This window comes from Tiliqua scincoides, chromosome 6, assembly GCF_035046505.1.
Source record: "Tiliqua scincoides isolate rTilSci1 chromosome 6, rTilSci1.hap2, whole genome shotgun sequence".
In the NCBI taxonomy this organism is placed as follows: Eukaryota; Metazoa; Chordata; class Lepidosauria; order Squamata; family Scincidae; genus Tiliqua; species Tiliqua scincoides.
This window is the reverse complement of record NC_089826.1, coordinates 77,855,339-77,875,028: the sequence shown is the minus strand read 5'-3', so window position 1 is coordinate 77,875,028 and position 19,690 is coordinate 77,855,339. Positions and strand designations below refer to the sequence as shown.

The window sequence follows — 19,690 nt, the reverse complement described above, 5'->3', positions numbered from 1 at the left end:
AGTAAGTGCCTCACAATGCCCCAGGGAACTTCTGGTCTGCTAAGATCCTGTTTCAATAATTCCCCTTCTAGGAGAGCAAGCAAAAAACGTTGCAATTCACCAATTGCACCACTAGCCATCTCTTCCTTGCTCGTCCAGCCATTTCAGGCTGGCTGAGCATGCTGGAAACGGAAGAGAACTTTCTCTTCCAGTATGTTCTGTCCAAATTGCTAATTGCTCTGAAGAATTGCTTTGAAGAAGTGGCTAGTCAGGCAAGAAGGTGGAGCTGAGAGTGAGCAAGCGAGCAAGTGAGTCCAACCACATGTGCAAAATTAAAAGGAAAGACATTTAGGGGATGGCCCAAGCAACAGCTTTCAAAAACGCCTTTCGGTATTTGTTGGAGAAAAACTCCAATTAGGATATTTCACAGATAAGGATAATCCATTTACATTTGAGACACTGGACAATGGCAACAATGAGAAAACGAGCCCAAGGTCTCACCCAAATTTTGTCTGTTGCAATGCCCGAAGTGGTATCTTAACATGCCCAAACCCCATTTATAGAGTTTGTGTGTGTGTGTGTGTGTGTGTGTGTGTGTGTGTGTGTGATGACAAAATAAAAACACATCATAATACCGCTTTCTGCACTTCTAACTTTTGAAAACACAGAAATTCATGGAAAAATAAAATTGTTTTCACCCACCTCTACCTATTAAGGAACTAATGAATATATATGATCTTCTGGTCTGCAGCCAAGAGTCCTAGCCAGTGATCTACACTGTCTTTGGGATTCATTCAGCTGAACAAATAATTTGCTTAAGCACCTTCATTTGGAGAGGAGAACTATAGCAACCTAGAATGGAAACTATTAAGGGCCCAGTCCAACTTTCCACCAGAGGCCAAGATGATGGACTTACCTTGGGCCTGCATTGTGGCTGCATCAGTGCTGGAAGGATAGAACTGGGCCCTATGTTTGTTTTCTTAGAGTCAAACTAGACATCAGAGGCAACCGAGTTAAACACCATTCTTACCCCATTCACTTAAAAGCAAAGATGGATCTTATACAATATTATAATACTGAAGGACACTAATGTGAGGTTTCCTTCTCAGTGAAATTTAGCTAATGGGGGACCCAGGATGGCCAGCTCATAGTCCACAGGCTAGCTCTGGCCACAAATTAATTTTGACTGCCTCTCCTGCACGGGACACACCAAATTTTAATTAAGCTGTACTACAAGATTTGCTCCTGGTTTCATTTGCAAAGGAAAGGAAAATAAAACTATTTTCTTGTTGTAAGCACAAGCAGTGTGTGTCTTTAAGGCTTTGTATATAATGATTTGGCTATGCCAGGAGGCTTGCAGTTCACAACTGTAAAATCCTTCTTACTGCTCGAAGGCACCAACTTATGTTGGAGCTTGACCAGTCATGAAGGGATCAGCTTGTCTGGCAAAACAAAGTTTGTCGAGCCTTCCAGATGACTGTCTGGAGAACAAGCCCTGAAGAATGCAGAAATTGGCCAGCCTGGCTATAATATATGGCCAGAAGGATGCCTACGATACACCATGCTTCCTTAACCATATTCAGAATAATAAATCTCATTCACAGCTTGGGGAAAAAAGTACACAACAAATGATTAAATCTTTTGGCACTATTTTTTAAGTAATAAATAAACGTCAAGTATAGAGTTTCCGTCAATCATTATACAGTCATGGTTGTTAAGTGCTACTTGGGTGCCAGGCATTAATTATCTGAACAGAAATGCTTTCAGTTACAGGACCAAAGTTTTTTTTTTCTTCATCCTCTAATCCAGCCACTTTCAACCACTGTGCCGTGGCACACTGGTGTGCCGCGAATGGTTCCCAGGTGTGCCGCGGGAATTTGGGAGAGGGTCATTTATCAATAGGACCATTGGGGGATGTGAGCCCCCATTGACAGCACAGTGTGCCTTGTCAATTGTCAAAGAGCTGATGGTGTGCCTTGACCATTTTAGTGCCTTGCCAGTGTGGTGCAAGATGAAAAAGGTTGAAAATCACTGCTCTAATAAGTACCAGGAGTGCATGACAAAGAAGGGAAATGGAGAACTTGACAGGAAAGATAACTTGTGTTATCTTCAAGATTTGAATCCCACTGTCTCACACTGGATGGTTATCTCCAATCTACCTATAAGGTAGAGCATCCTTGGACATTGGCAAGTCCAGGATCTGGAATGGTTTAAGGCTAAGGCAAGAGAGATCCATAGCCCAAACCTAAGCAGGCTTCCCGCAGCGTGATATAGTGGTGCTGAAACAGCTGCCACTGTATCCTGCTCAGGCAGAGAGGCAGCTGGAGGTCTCCTAGAAGTAAAGGAACATTTGTTCCCTTACCCCACATCAAGCCCCAGCAGCCTCTAGGGGTCTACTTGGAGCTGCACCACTGGCACAGAACCAAGTAGTCCTGTGTAGGGCTTTCAGGCCCAGGACTGGGGTTAAGATGTTGCAGGGGCCTCCTTTGCCATCCCCGGTCCCCTCCTGGGCCTGAACCACCCTCCATCGCACTCTCCCCCACCCCAAACACCCCTCTCTGCCCCCCGCCCCGCTTCCCCGTTGCCTGGTGCTGGACTTACCCTGGTCAGCTGATGCTGGCTGCACTGGCCTCAGTGTGGTTGGAACATGTTTTAAGACATGTTTGCAACCACATGTGTGCCCAACCTGCTGGCGGGAGCTGGGTTAGGATTGAGCATCCCAGTGAGCAAGCAGTTGTGAAGCACATAGGCAGACAAAACGGCAAAGTCTATGGACAAAGGAGGACGATTGGGCATACAAGGAGAGGAGGCAGGTCAGGCACTGGATAACAGTAGTCTGGCTAATACTGTAGAGTAGTTGAGCAGTTGCTCAAGAAAGTAGAAAGTGGTTAGTTCCCTGTGGTAACTTGAACATCTTGGCTTGCACAAAGAAGAGCTTTCGCCCCAAGGTCTGTTTGAGCTAGAGAAGCAGAAGGAACATGAGGAGGTCTAAGAGGAGGTTGACACTGTGCAAATACTGATACAGTTTAATTGAGAGTGCTTTGGGTATCCTAGATGGGGACATTCCAATCACCTAATGTAGCTCCAAAGTGACCAGAGAAGTGTGCTCAGCTATGCAAGAGATCTTGCAAGGAAAACATACACCACACAAAAGACACGGCTATCCTACTTCTCAAAAACACCCCAAGACAATGAACTGAGACATCAACAGCCTTGTTGCCCCACTCACAGCAGCGTCTCTCCATAATCAACGTCATCAACAAGAGTGCTCACTGCCTTATCCCCTAACTCAACCCAAACCCATTTTTTCTATTGGAAATCTGTTTTTCTTTTACACATTTTTGAAATATGCGCAATTCTCCAGGAACGTAACCTGCTGTTGATACCTGCCTGCGCTCTTCGCTTCTCTCAAAATTCCATGGATGTTTTAAACAAGTAGGGACCTCAAAATCCATCTCAAATTTCACCCTAGGCAGGACTCAGTAGCAACTCTACGCTGGTCCCCAAGGTCAACAACTGCCCATTACATCACACTATGATTGCAGGTGCATACTCTTCCACATTCTTCTTGTCACGTTGTGTCATTTGGTACAAGTATGCAGTGTGCATGACATAGCTTTGTAGTTGGATTCATAAAGACTTCCAGATACAGGTTGATCTGTGATATAAATATGTGTTGATATCACAGATCAGCCTGTATCTGGAAGTCTTTATGAATCCACTTATAAAGTTATATCATGCATTGATGCGCACTTGAACCAAATGACACAATATGACAAGAAGAACGTGGACGATTTCTGAATCTGCTGCTATGCTAAATGATGTGATATTCAATTGCACTGTGGGTTGATGGCGACTAACAGCCCAATCCTAATGAGGGCCTGCATTCCGCTGTCATGAGCTGTCACCATAAAGCATCTTGTGACACTGCAAAGCCCAGGTGCACTGGTAGGAAGGATTGAACATTCCTGCTGGTGCCAGAGGTCATCAGGAGGTCTACCAGAACAGGTGCATTCAGTGCAGGGGCAAAGGAGGGAGGAACTGGGCAATGACGAGGGCAGGTGTGGATGGATTTGGCCCAGGAGGCAGGTTCAGCATGCCATATCCTAACCCCATTCCCGTGCCTGATTGGATCAATGCAGGTTCGAGCCAGTGATATAGCTGGTGCAGGTTCGAGGCTGCCGGAGATTGAGACTGCTAGGGATTACCTAGGAGCAAGGAGACAAATGTCCCTTTACCTCAAGGAGACCTCCAGCAGCCAAAAATCCCCCACAGGATACAGCACGGCTGGCACCACTGCATTGCCGCGTGGGAATTTGGGTAGCATTGGTCTATAAGTCTTGCAAATATAGTATTTGTTTTTGTGAACTGTCCTTCCTGCCCAAGATTTTTCAAATAAAAAAGCCCTTTAGGAGTGTGCCAAAGCTTTAAAGATAAAGACCAAAAATGAAATCCTGTTCTGCTCTTTTCTCTCATTCTCTCTGTTTTGGGGAGGGGGAGGGGGGCTGGACACAATATATAAGATGTATTGAGAGTCAGCAATGTGTTTAAAATGTCACAGGTGACTTTTTCATATTTCCATCTAGATAGTCACATTTGTAAGATGTAACCAGTTTTCTCCCCTTGGACTGATTTATGAAAACTTCAATTTAAAAGGAATGGAGAGAAAACCAAGCCTTCTGTTGCCCTTAAATGTCAATCAACCTTAAGACTAAGGAACAGGGCTCTGCTTTTCAAATGTCAGTAAGACTTCTCATAAAAAAAACATGGGCAAGATGTCTGTATAGTTCACATGCTGTATGATCTCATTTTCAAATGTTTCTGATCTTTCCTTCCTTTCCTTTTGCGCTGGGCAGAGTAAAATAAAACAATTCCAAGTGTGTTCCCATCTACATCGCAGAAATAGTTGTTTGCCTCATAATATTTTGATCCCTTAGCACTAGGTACATATAAGCCCCCTTCCTCCCCTGCATTTTAACAATACCTTAAAGCCAGTTTTAACATCTTCAAAAAACAGTGCTATAAAAATAAACAAAAACCCAAAGACTAAAATGGAGCATAAAAGTTGCTGCAGATATTGTTTCTTGACAAATAGTCTCTCCCAATGTCATAAATTGTCCAAAACCTCTTAAACCTTTGCTCTACATCACTCGTGTGGGACTGCAAAGGAAATACAGCCAAGGAACTGCAGACTAATTGAAAAATCATTCACTTGAGATATGGCAAGCATCGTGCTCCAATTCTATGAAAGTGTACAGAAACTTGACACAAGTGGCATCCTCCATGAGTGAAGCAATTGACTAATCAGCAAACTCAAAAGAAAAATAATCTGCTTTTTCCTCCCTCACATTGCTGAATTTGCATTTAATAATTCATCTGAGATGCAAAAGTATTCTGTCGGAAATATTGGATAGCAGGTATTCCTTGCACACTCCACAGCCCTGCTTCCTCTCGAAAGGAAAGCTGCCGTATTGACTGGGAAAGCTTACTGTAGGGCCCCAATAGCGGATATTTCTAAACCCTATTATTCAAAGATCTCTATCACACTTTTCCATTAGTACAGGTAAGGAAATGCTTTTTTTTTCTGTAGAGGACTCTCTCTGCTATTTTGAGGGAAGAGGAAAAGGGCTCAGTATTGCACTGGAAAAATAGATATATTGTTTTTCATGTTTAAAATAACAGTGTCCACCCCCCACCCAATCCCAGATCGCTGGGCATAAAATTGCCCTTCATTCGTTTTAAAGCTAGAAGGAGTTTCTGTATGTTTCGCTGGGTCAATACAAAGTCAGACCCTCATAGGATGTCATCCTAAGCATAATTACGAGGGAGTAAATTCCATCAAATTTAGAACGTAATCCTAAAATTGTGCTGGGCCGGCATAAGTCCCTTTAGGTGGCACAGATCTTAGTAACCCCATTTGGTCCGTTGCCGTGTTACTCAGAGTAAGGGGAATTAATGCCCCTTGCCCTGAGCTGTGCCACAGCCAGCCCCAGCCCTGCTCTGGATGCAGTGCAGGCCTCCTGGCCTGCCATCTCCAAGGCAGGTAAGGATTGGGCTGTTGTAAAACTTATTTCTGAGTTAATAAGATTACTCCAGAACCATGAAAGCTTTTAACTGCACAAATATATGTGTGCATTGAAAGCACTCAGTGCTCTTTGCCCTTGCTAAGTTCCTTTTCGCGGGTTCAACAGAGCCCTTGATTTTATGATGGAAGTGCAGGTGCTTACAAGGAAGTTTCTGACTTTGTCCTTCTGGTGGGTTCATGATGCAGTAAGAAAGACCGTAATGTCAGAATTCCCCAAAGCTTACTCACCAGGCTAGCAGCATTTTACCTTCATCCTCTCGTCTCATGCCTCAGTAGCTAAATTTTTCACTGTCATTTGTTTCCTTGCACTTCTGTTCCATTTGAGGCAGTGGAATAGCACATGTACATTTGAACATGTATTCCTTTTCCCCACAGTGTACAACACTACTCTGAGGGTAATTTAATTCAGTCAAATACATCACTCTGTCAATTTTAAAATCCCTATGAAAATACCATCAGAGATGTTGACAACATCTTCAAAAGATCTTTCCATTATCTTCCGGAGAAGATCACGGCACAGGTCGTCATACCCACCTACCGAAACAGGCTGCTACAATGAAAGGGAGAGAAAATAACACATTTTGAAGGCTAACGAAATAACTATGGAACTGGTAATCCCACTTAAGCCTTCACACATATTTTGTGCACAGGTGTGCTTTTTTAAAAATTATATACAATACTGCAAAATTCTACAAGAAATGTATCTCTGATACCAGCATGCAAGAACCTGTCTGATTAGTTGTCTATTATTTTTCAAACTGTAGGTGCAGACCCACTAGGGAGGTTGCAAGCCAATTTCAGGTGGGTCCCCATTCAGTTCAATGTGTTGTTGTTTTTTATTTTTAATATATTAGACTTGATGCTAGAATGGTATGTGACTGCATTTGGGGAAATATTTACAGATCTGACTTTTAAAAGGATACTATGCATAGGCCTTTAACAATGATAGTAAATGGGACTTACTCCTGGGTAAGGGTGGGTAGGATTGCAGTCTAGGATTATTAAAAATTTTCCTGCTTGAAGATGTCACTTCCAGTCATGAGATCACTTCCAGTGGGTCCTGACAGATTCTCATTCTAAAAAAGTGGGTCCCAGTGCTTAACATCTGAGAACCACTGCTCTACAGTATATAATTGTGGTTCTATGTAATTTGGTGTATCCTTCATGGTTTGGGGTATTTCCACCCCTCTCCCTGATACTCACTACCAAGGAGTACTTCAGAGAGTCTTTGTTTATGGAATTTCATTTGCATGGCTCCTCCTGTTGAAATCAGGAATGTTCAAGTTAGAGATGAGCCACTGGATGACTCACATTCCATTCCTGCCTCTCAAGAAGAGAAAATGTAGAGATCAAATAGCAGGATGGCATCATTACAGCTGAAGGATATAACTCCAAAGTGGATGGAAGTCAAGGCTTTCTTGTTCTAACAGCCTGAGAACTTCATTCTGTGGGTTCCCAGGAAGGCCCCTTATGGGAGGTGAGCATAAAGAGTTGGTGAGGTCCATACCCAGATAAAAACAGTTAAGGAACTGTGTACATAGAAAACTGTAAGAATTTTTATGTTGATTTCAGTGTTGTCTTCTCTCTGTGTTATAAGCTCATTCAAACCTTAGGTAATGTTCTGAGTTAAACAATACATGTATGAGATTCCACAGTGTCTCAGTGCCACCTACTGCCTGTATGTCTGACTGCAGATATTTCAACCTTTTCCTGCCAAATTCAATTCCCATTACTCCCCCACTCATTCATTTGGTTCTGTTATTCCCTTTTCCCTTTATTGAACTTTTAATAAACATTTAACATTTTACTCTGCATCTGGGAAATAAAGTGGATTGTCATATCTCGTCGCTCTGTGGATGCTACTGTGACAGTGATTTGATACAGACTCCTGAGGTTCAGTATTGTTCTAGGATGGTGTTTCTGCTTAGGGAGCCTCTTGGGCTAGCTTGATCTCCTGAGCTGGTGGCAGCAGATTCAATCTACCAAGACATTTCCCCAGTAAGCAGGAAGAGAGTGAGTGTGCTACCAACAAAATGCTACTGCCCTGGATCTGTCTGCCTGGCATCCCTTCTCTTGATCCTTACAACAGCAGAAAATAGAAAGGATGAATTCCCAAACTACTGTTTTATAGGACTCTCTCTTACTTGATATTTGCATTCACAGGAAAAAAAAAAATGTTTTGCCAAAGTGATTCTGCACCAGACCTGTAAAACGTGTGACCCTCCAAACCAATTCTGTCCTCTAATTGTAATTTTGTTGGGTGCTTGACAGTTCTCTCAATCCAAGTTTCAGAGTCCCAGGCAGCCAGCCAGCATAAGAGGAGGTTCTGAAAAGAGATTGGGCTAAAGGGCACCATTTGGTTTGAAAAGTCACCAATTGTACAAGCTTGCTGCCCTTCAGGATGTGAAATGACTTTTATGCAGTACTGTCATTAAAAAATAAGACAGCAGAGCACATCTTTATGATATTATTATATTCATTTATATTTGCATTACTTATACAGCACATATTTATTTATAAATATACTTAAAAATTTGTTCATTTATGTATTTGCCCCCTTTACCTCCAAATAAATCTCCTCTGGTTAAAATAGTATTAATGTATGACAGTTCTTAAAACAAGGTGTAGTGTAAAGATTACTGTAGGATATTTCCCATATTGTGGAATTGTACAAAAATCATCCCAGAAGTTAAATAAGGTTCTAACTCTTACCCCTTCCAGCCAGGGGCGAATTCAAGGAGGGGCCATGGGTGTGTGGCCCCCCTAACTGTTGTGCCAGTGGGGAAGGACACCTGCAGGAATGGGGAGCAGCCCACGCACAGCCAGGAGCCCAGAACTACCCATGTGGAAGAGGTGGAATGCGAGCCCAGGTTTACCTGATAGGTAGATCGGGGCTCCAAGTCCAGGCAGGAAGCCTGCCCAGGAAACCTCAGCCACAGAGATCAAAGTTTAACTGGGAGCCCAGGTCTATCTGCCTGGTTGACCTGGGCTCTGGAGTCAAGGTAGTGCGCATGGCCCCTGCCCCCTCCAAATACAAACACTGGATCTGCCCCTGTTTTCAGCTGGCAAATGTTGCTGGGATTCATGCAGTTACAGTAACGATACAAACCTAGCTACACCCTCCTGGGAAAAGGCTCCAATGATGATAATGTGACTTACTTCTGTGACTTACCTCTGACTTACATGGACTGGGTTGGGGGCCCAATTCTATCTAACTTTCCAACTCTGCTGCAGCTGCAATGCAGTGCCAAGATAAAGGAACAAATGTCCCCTAACCCTGAGAGCCCTACCTGACTGTCCCCAAACTACAGGATGTAGTGTGTTCCCCATTGCCATGGTTGCATCAGGGTTGGAAAGTTGGATAGTATTTAGTCTGTTGAAGGATGATTTGCAGAAGTCGAGAAGGGACTAGCAGGGTTTTTGCTAGGAAGAAACCTCCAGATTTCAGTTTATGTGTAGTTGCAAAATGTGTTTGCAATGAGATTCTCTGCAACCAAAATGCTACCCTGAGGAAAGGCATCTGGACAAAGCAAAGGATGACTATGGCTCCAAAGTACTTGCCTGGCATCTGCATACATTTGGCTGGATTCACTGTTTAAGGGGGTCAGAGGTAGTGCAGTTACATGTAGTTTATTATAAGGAGTCTTTCCCTTCTCATTTGTTTCCTTGATGTAAGCAGCATGCAATTAACTCCCACTATTGCAAGGGTAATAACATATTATTCAGTATTTATAATCATGAGGAATTCAACCCTTTGTGATACAGAAGTTTAAATCAGTAGATTGTGAACATGCAGTAGATTTTTTTTCCTCTCATCAGTACAGTTGTTTCTTTGCCTGAGGTCAAAATGATCATTTATCATGCTTTTTAACATCTTGCATCTTTTTTAGCATCTATCAGCACGCTTTTCAACATCGAAATGAAACCGCTGGGGGAGATCATCCAGGAATTTGAAGCAGTGTGCCAATGATAAGCTGATGACACCCCAGCTCTCTTTCTCTCTCTCCTTGCCATGTCATTCCAGGGAAGCTGTGGAAGTCCTGGAATGCTGTCTGGGGGAGGTTGGGGTCTGGATGTGAGCCAACAGGTTGAGAAAAGGCAGTCGTGGACTTGGTCAGTAAATCCTCACTGCAAGTACTGAGTCATCTAACCACTCTGAATGGGGTTGAACCCCTCCTCCCACAGGAATGGTCATTTGGGAGCACTTGTGGACTCACAGCTCTTCCTGGAAAGCCAGGTGGCAGCTGTGTCCAGGAGTGCATTTGCCCAGCTTCAGCTGATGTGGAAGCTGCAGCCACACTTGAGTTGATTGAACCTGACCATGGTAGCCTGTGACTTAGTGACTTCATGACCGGATTACTGTTAACACGCTCTGTGTGGGGCTGTCCTTGGAGATGGTTTGGAAGCTGCAATTAGTGCAAAATGTGGTGACCCAGGTGGTTACTGCAGCTAGGCTATTTGGTTCTGTTGGACTGCTGCTTTGGCGACTACATTGGCTGCCCATTCATTTCTGTGCCCGGTTCAAGGTGCTAGAATTGACCTTTAAAGCCCTTTATGGTTTGGGACCAGGTTATCTGAAGAACCACCTTCTCCCATACATTCCAGTCCACCCCCTTAGGTCATCTGAGGGGGCTCTCCTGCAAGTACAGCCTGGACCCAAGTAAGTGGAATGGAGATGCAAAGGGCAAGCCTTCTCTGTAGTGGTGCCACAATTATGGCATTCCCTACCAGGGGAATAAAAAACCACTCCCTCCCTTGTGATTTTTTTGGTGAAGGCTGAAAACATTTCTGTTTTGTTGGGCATTTGGATGATGGGTTGGTATTTGCCCTCTGTGCCTCAGGGTGTGACGTATCAAGCCTCCAGTTGATGAAGCAGAGAAATAGGCAGCTCAGAGTGAAGGAACTGCTGGACATTGCAACCATCCCTAGGACCAAGGGGAAATCAGCTTTTCCTGCTTGTCCATCCCAGCTGGGATTTTGTTTGCTTTCAAATAAATCAGAACATATCCCCTTCTTTACCTTCTGTGTCCCCTACCTTTACCTTCTATACTCCTACTCCTAGGATGTGGAACATACTTCATGGGATGAAGGGGACATGGGGGAACTGCCACATATCCCTAGAAACAAAAGTCATCTGGAAGTGGCTCATGTGACAGTACAGGTAGATCTGTGTTATCTGCGGAGTTTCCATTCCACAAACCTCCAAACAGCTACCAAAACCCACGGATGATTGAATCTGTGGGTTTTAGGGTACTTTAATCGTCTGGAGCAGGGGTGCCCAAACCCCGGCCCTGGGGCCACATGCAGCCCTTGAGGCCTCTCAATGCGGCCCTCAGGGAACCCCCAGTCTCCAATGAGCCTCTGGCCCTCAGGAGATTTGTTGGAGCCCACACTGGCCCGACGCAACTGCTCTCAGTGTGAGGGTGACTGTTTGACCTCTCTCATGAGCTGTGGGATGAGGGCTCCCTCCACTGCTTGTTGTTTGACGTCTGTGATGCAGTAGCGGCAGCAAAGGAAAGGCCAGCCTTGCTTTGTGCAAGGCCTTTTATAGACCTTGAGCTATTGCAAGACCTTCATTCATTCATAGAAGTTCATCTTTAATATATTCATTTATGTAAACTTATGTAAATTTATTCAAATTTTAAATGTAAATTAATTATTTTTTTCCCCGGCCCCTGACACAGTGTCAGAGACATGATGTGGCCCTCCTTCCAAAAACTTTGGACACCCCTGCTCTGGAGGCATAGCAGCTGTGCTACCATCACCTCCAGAGGATGTTTTGAGAGTCAGGGAAGCTGCACACAGTCTTCAGTAGGCCTTAGAAGGTCACTTCCATTTTTTTTAAACTAAAAGTGATGTTTTAAGGCCTCAAAATGCTTTCAGAGGGCTGCCTCTAGAGTGTTCATGTGGATCCAACCCCCCCCCCCAGATTCTTGACCTGCGGATAGTGAAATCCGCAAATCCCAAATCCCCAGATATAGTGGGCCCACTGTGTTTCTAAATGCTATTATTCTTTGAACGTTCAATAAGATCAATTAAATTCAGACAAAAGAATATGAAACCTGATTCTTGGAAAGGTGGGCAGCAGGGAAAGTATAAGAAATTTCTATAAAAATAATTAATATTAAACTTCAAATCAACAGCTGTGGACACTAGTACTGAGCTGAAATGTAGACCTTTTCCAGCAGCAACTGTTATCCTGCACATGCCTGATCTTGTCTGATCTCAGAAGCTAAGCAGGGTCAGGCCTGGTTAGTACTTGGATGGGAGACCACCTGGGAATACTGGGTGCTGTAGGTTTATACCATAGTCTTTCGAGACTGAAGGTTGCCAACCAACCAGCAGTAAATTCCATCTCAAAGAAGTAAATCCACAATGAGATTTGCACCTTCCCTAATCTTGGCAAAGTGCAAAATGGGTTGTGTTTTGAAGGAGTGGCTTGTTTTTCAGTGAGAACTTCACCCAGGGGTGGCAGCAGTTAGCTAGGCTAGGAACTGGCCGAGCTTCCACAAATACCAGAGTCCCTACTTAGTCAAGCCAACCTCCGAAACATAATAGTGCTGGTGGCAGTGGTAGCACCAATGCACCATTTGTGGGAGAAGCAGAGATACTATTGGTGCTGGGCTCTGCCCTCAAATGCCCAACAATGGGGTGCTGGCATTGACTTCAGCCTCTGCACCACATCGCAAACGGCAAGCTCTGTACCAGAAATTAACTCCAAGGAACGTTCAGCAGAGGACTAGTAGGCGCAACCCAACACTTAACACCATCTCCTTGTCGTGGTTTAAATCACTGCATTACAAACATACTGAACATTTTTGACAGAATGTAACATCTTTGTGGATTAGAAAGCTCTCTCCTTTCCAGTCAATTCTATCCATTCTTACCTGCCCCCCCCCCACCATATTATGATGAATAAAATGCTTTCGTTCACTACACATCTTCCGGGGACATCTTCCTCTTAATCTTATTCTGTTTAACTCAGTTTGACATGTCTCTAATACCTATTTAGTGCTGTCACCTCTGTCTAATACCTCAGCCCTCGGCAGATGGGCGTTTTTTTTGCCGCACATCATCATAGGCGAAGCAGCAAGAAAATCGAGGGCAGATGGCACGGAATAAGGGAACCATTTACAGAGAGCTTCATTTGTGGTAAACAGAAAAAGCTTCCCAATTTGCAGCTCTCTAAAAAGTTTGAGCACCAGGCACAATTCTTGTTTTGTGAAGTGCCGCAGCCTTGACTTTGTATTCAAATATGAGTAATTTACTGATGAGTATTTGATGGCTTCCCACATTTATATTTTTTTCTCAAATAGCCAGATACATACTACTTCAGATGTATTTAAAGGGGGGGAGGGGAGATCACAGATAATTTGACAGGTGTATTGGTATCAGCAAAGGCCAGCCCTGTCCTTGGAGTTTTAACTATATAGACATATTGACTGTGAGGTACAAAAACAGTGAGGTGGAGAGGGAAACTCAAGGCTTTCTTTGATGTTTCATGACAGCAGGTCTTATTACTGAAAAGACAAGTCACTTGTTTAAAAAGAAAAAAAAACAGCAGTAAGAACTGCTGTGGAAAGAAAACAACAAACGAAGCTTCATCTGCAGTGGAACTACAAACATAGCCTCCACTGGAATTGTGAGACCCACGCTCATGGAAGCACCCTGGAACTCCAGGAATAGAGCTATGACCTGTTCAGCTGCAGACCAGACTGCCCAGCACTACAACTCACATCACATTTTCCCAAACACAATCCGTTTCAGTGGAAATCAGCCCACATTTTCTGCTGTGAGTAATCAAGTGCTGAGTAATAAGAAATTAAGAACCCAATCCTATCCCCCACGAGTCCAAACCATGCAGCACTGCTGATGGAGCGCAAATTGCATGCTGTGGGTGGAGCGGGGAAAAGCAGATGGCCCAGGGGAAGTAAGAAAAAAAAATTGTTTTTACTTACCTCTCTGTGGGCCACCTGGTCTCAAATGGGTCTCCTTGAACCTATAATAGTTCTTTAACGGGTAAGTGCAAGGAGATCCCAGGGTTGGGTTTGGGCTGGGAAGGGGCGTATGATCCATTTGTTGATATAAGCCATTCATCCAAATGGTGATATAGTTAAAAGGTCCTCAATCCACTGTAGGGGGTAAATTAGCTGATACATACTCCTCTGCCTGCTGCCATCTTCCCCACGGTAACAGTTGTTCTGTTGGGGAAGTGAAGAGCTGGTAGGCAAGGCAGGAAGTCTTCGAACAGGAGCAGAGAAGTGGACAGCTCAAGCATTCAAACTGAATAGTCAAAAAAATCAGTTTAGGTTTTCGAACACTCAAGCAACCCAACCTATTTTGCCGAGCATATCATACAACTACTGAAAATTAGCCCTGCTCTCTTCTCTTTTTCAAAAAACTAAACCTAGCATATGCGCAAGCAAAAGCTAAATTGCAACCAACCAACAGAAGACTGGCTTCAAATCATCTCTTTGTCACTGTAATTGATTAAAAGCCACATGAAAATTGATAACACGATTTTCCGTGAGAGAGCTTGCATGTGGCACAAACTCTCAAGAGCGCTATTGGCTTTGTCTATTGACTTCCTTCCAAATCAACCTTTTTAAGAGTACATTAGTCAGTTTGCTAATAAACTTAAAATGCACCCTAATTACTTTAATGAGTTCGATACACAGCATTAATGCGATGTTGTGACCTGAGAATTTAGTCCTAATATTATCATACACTGGGACAAATTTCAATCCCAGTCAATCTTAATTTTTTTTCTAGTTATAACTACTTTTTAATTCAAATTTTTTTTTCTAAAGTATAAAATTTTATTATTTACAATGAAGAAAGTTGCAGTACAGTTAAAATAATGTGTATTGTTACAGCATTTTAGAGAAAATCACTGTTCAGGCTTCCCCACTTTAACAGACAAGATGATGATACAAATCAAAACTTATGTACCCTCAGCATGAACTTGTACCTACATATATTGAAAGGAGTGAGAATAATACATGTCCAATGATGTAATAGGTAACTATGGAACTCTCCTGTCAAAGCAAATGAGATTCAAAATTGATTAAATATGGTTGGCTTGTGCTTAAACTAAAAACCAAAGGGGGGTGTGTGTGTGTGAAAGAGAGAGAGAGAGAGAGGGAGAGGGAGAGACTAATGGAATAGAGAGAGGTTTTCTCTAACCCACTAGATAAGGGCTTATTTCCTTGGCAAGATTTTATTTCTTTTATTAAAAAATATTTGTTTCCTTGTCACCAATAGTATTGGCATCTCTAACCAAGCCTGTATTAAAAGGGGATTAGCTGCTCTCCCTTGGCACAGCATCCACTTCTTACTACAAAGAAAGCCCTCCAGGCCTTCTGAACATTAGAGAATGCCCATACATGGGTGTAAGAACAAAACCTGAAAGTGCGGATACTATAACTTCCTTCACTCTCCTTTTCACACTCAAATTGCTAAACTTCCTTGTTCATTTATTTCTTTTCCTTTTTTTTCTCAGTTGCTCAGAACAACTTAAATATGGATCCCAGGTACAGGATCTTTTTAAGAACACAATCCTATGCATGTCTACCCAGAAGTAAGTCCCATTGTGTTCAGTAGGACTTACTCCCAAGAAAGTGTGCATAGGGTTGTAATCTAAGGTACTCTTGGGTCAGTGCAAGTCCCTTGTGCCAGCCTGGAGGTGTTGCAAAAGTTCCGTAAGGCATTTTCAAACCACCTCAGGAGTCAGGAGGTCGGCAAACGGGTGTACACAGGCCTTTGGAGGCCGACTCCTGCCGGCACAGGGGTAAATTCTTGCTGGACAACTCAGGCCGGTGCAGGGGTTCAGGGAGAGCAGAATGGGGGCAAAATGGGGTGGGGGAGGGTGGGTGGCAGATGGGCCTGTGGGCTGCCCGGTACCGGGCAGGGGGCGGAACCCGAATTTGGCACTTGGGCTATATACTAACCCCACTCCCCGGCAACATGGCACAGTGCCGGGCTGCTCGGATCTGCACCACCTCTTTAGGTGGCACAGATTCGAGTAGCCCCGTTGGGGCTGCTGACATGTTACCCCGGCTTAGGGGAATTGATTCCCCTTTCCTTGGACTGAGCCGCAGGCAGCCCCAACCCCACGGTGGATATGGAGCAAACCAGTTAGCCTGCCTGTTGCAGTGTGAGTTAGAACTGGGCTTTAAGTTGATCAGCAGAGACATGTTTCTCCAGACCATTTCCCTTTTACATGGGTGTTCTCATCAGCTTCTTCACAGAAATCACTCTTCACTTAGTCAGATGGATTTTTGTGTGTGTTTGTTTTGGATGCGTGGGTTACAGATGCATGTAGTTTTTTCCTTTTCCTTGATGGATCATTTTCTGCATGATAGAACAAAAGCCATTCTGTATCAAACTCTAAAGGCAGTACAACCAAGTGAAGTATCGTATTCTGTTTCAAAACAAGTGCAAGATAAGAGATAGTTTTTCAACGGAGAACACAGATGGATGAGCCTTTCTGAAGTACAATATGGAAGATTCAGTATGCACATATTTTGCAAACTATTCTGGTACAAAGAAGTTAAGTTCTAATTTTCAGTTGTTGACTGTAACAATTAAATTTAGGTGGAAAACAGATGCTAACAACCATGCATACAGCACAATGCTAAGGAGGCACATTTGCCAAAAGCTATAACCTTGGGGGGGAGGGTTGGAGATCACTTTGGAACCCTTGTGTTTTCTTATTCCACTTGCATAATAATGTAAAACAGGATTATCTGATATAGGAACACTTAAAGTTTGGATTTAGGACCTGAGTTGATGCATGAGAAAGAACTGCTACTCTCAAACAATAACTTCAGAGTAAGGCTGATGCCAGACTCAGGCAAATGACCACTCTAGGAACCGCGGTAGATATTGTGATGGCAGGAGCTTAGGACCATGCCTGTTGAACCTGCCCCCTTCACTCTCCCAACCTAACCTACATGACTTCAAGATTGAGTCTGCACAGGGCCTACAAAGTGTGCGTCTGAGTACATGCAAGTTGCTTATGTACTCTACATTTTTACAAAGTAACGGATTGCACAAACAAAGCCAAAACAACTTTGTGTGCACATGGACACTGATCCCTGTGAAGATACAGCTACAACCATAATAGAGGCAGGCCACATTAATGTGGAAGGGCCAGCCGGCACAAACCATACAACCACCATCATGCCAACATGGGCTGCTTACACAGGGTTATTTTTTCTTCCATCTGAGACAGCTTGAACTGTCCTGAACTAATGTTCCCCAAAAGGGCATTTCTCCCTTGAGAGAAACAGCAGTTGCATTTTGCAGAGGATGGTAAACAGTTCCTTGGCTAGACCAGGAATTTTCAGTTTTTTCATTTCATGGCGCACTGATAAGGCAGTAAGACACACCATCATTTTTTTTTTAATTGACAAGGCGTACCAGGCTGCCGCTGATAGAAGAATCACATCCTCCAATGGCTCTATTAATAAATGACCCTCTCCTGAACTCCTATGGTACACCTGCAAACCATCTGTGACACAACATGGTTGAAAACCGGTGGTCTACTAGGCCAATCTAGTTTCTGGACTGACCTTTTGCCCGAATAAGCACATAAGAAAAGATTTGGATTAAAACTGTAAATCAAAAAGATACTGCAAACTCTTTAGCAGGTCCTGTTTTCACACTCCTTGCTCCCCTTTCAATGAGGACACCAACCTTAGAAGTGACAGTGTGCTACTGTCTATTCCAGCGATTTTCAACCTTTTTCATCACATGGCACACTGACGAGGCACTGAAATTGTCAAGGCACACCATCAGGTTTTTGATAATTGCCAAAGCACACCACGCTGCCAGTGGGGAGGGGGGGTTCACATCCCATTGGCCCTACTAATAAATGACCTTCCCCCAAATTCCTGTGGCACACCTGTGGACCACTCATGGCACACCAATGTGCCACAGCACAGTGGTTGAAAATGGCTTCTCTATTCCCTCTTCGAGTGTTCACACCCTGACTCAAAGTCCTGCTGTCTATCCCAGCTTCTCTACACCAGGGGTGTCCAAACTTTTTGGCAGGAGGGCCACATAATCTCTCTGACACTGTGACCAGGGCCGGGGGAAAAAAGAATTAATTTACATTTCAAATTTGAATAAATTTACATAAATGAATATATAAGAGATGGAACTTATATGAATGAATGAATGAAGGTCTTGCAATAACTCAAGGCCTACAAAAGACATTGCACAAAGCAAGGCCAGCCTTTCTTTTGCTGCCTTCACAGATGTGAAACAGCAAGCAGTAGAAGGAGTCCTCATCCCACAGCTCATGTAAGAGGTTGAAGAGTTGGCCGTCACGCTGAGAGCAGTTGCATCAGGCCAACATGGGCTCCAGCAAGTCTCCGGAGGGCCAGAGGCTCATTGGAGACTAAGGGCTCCCTGAGGACCGGAATGGGAGTCCTCGAGGGCCACAAGTGGCCCCAGGGCCGGGGTTTGGGCACCCCTGCTCTACACCAACACCCAAAGGGGGTTGAGAAAGTAAAATGTGTCAGCTTGAGTTCTGAGCGAAGCAGAACCACAGCTTACATGTTGGTTCAGGGAGCAGGTGTTGAGAGATGATTCAGCAGAATCAGCAAGCACCTGGGACAGACACACCCTGGGTGTGACCAAGCCAGTACTGATTGGCTGAGCCGACTACATAAGCTTAGTCTGCTGGAGCCTCAAGTGCAGCAGTAGGGGAGTTGATGGAGTAACTGTTAGACTGCTGCCAGTGACTGAGGAGGCTGGATACCGTATGTATATGATATTACTGATTTATGGACTGAACCTTTGACTGTGTATTATTGGAAACTGATTTGGACTTGTTATACTGGAACTGACTGCTCTCCATGCTGACTCTTGGACTATTAACTGACTACTCTGAATGTGATATCCCTTGCTCAGTACAACTGCTGAAAGTACTCTGCTGTAGTTGCTGTGTTTTCTTGCAACCTGCTCACATTGGGACAAGACTGGGATCCTATAACAATACTCTCATAATTGATACAAAACCTTTAACCTTAACAAAATGAACCTCCCCCAAGCCAGGAAGTCTTTGATAGCAACTTTGCAATCCAAGCCTGAGGGGTTATCAGCCAGCATCCCTAAACCAGAGAACCTCTTGAGATAAGTTCTGGTATCCTCCCCCCCCCCCCCCACAAATGCATATAGGAATTCCTATTCCTGTGCCATACTACACCTGCCAGTTGGGACTGAACTGGGTAACAATACCATTAGAACAGACTTAGAACAGTCTGAGATAGACAAACAAAAACCTCCTCACCAGCAGCCAGACAGGTGAGTGGTAAATGTTTCCTACCCAGGTTCATACAGCAACCACCAAGTCTCAGACTATCCCGGTGGGTGTAAGGGGTAGGGTCAATGATGGGCTAAAGGGACACTGAGCTGAAGGCAGCGAGCTCAGTTGACTCAGCTGACCAAGGCCTGGGCCATCAACACTAATAGACAGTTGGGAGCCATGAATCTCCCACCGTTGCCATCATAATGGCATGGGGGGCTGTATTCTATCTTTTGACTTTTTGTCATTTTGTCATTACCTTTTGTCATTTTGTGGGTGAAGCCTACTTAATTGCAAACTAGGACCACAAA

At 44.0% G+C, this 19,690-nt stretch overlaps 1 protein-coding gene and 1 pseudogene across 2 annotated transcripts in view; one reads left to right on the top strand and one right to left on the bottom strand.

Moving 5' to 3' along the window:
• PPARGC1A (PPARG coactivator 1 alpha) overlaps positions 1 to 19,690 on the bottom strand; it is a 402,579-nt gene that overhangs the window by 252,761 nt on the left and 130,128 nt on the right. The window lies entirely within an intron of this gene.
• LOC136656509 (5S ribosomal RNA) lies at positions 12,245 to 12,364 on the top strand (annotated as a pseudogene).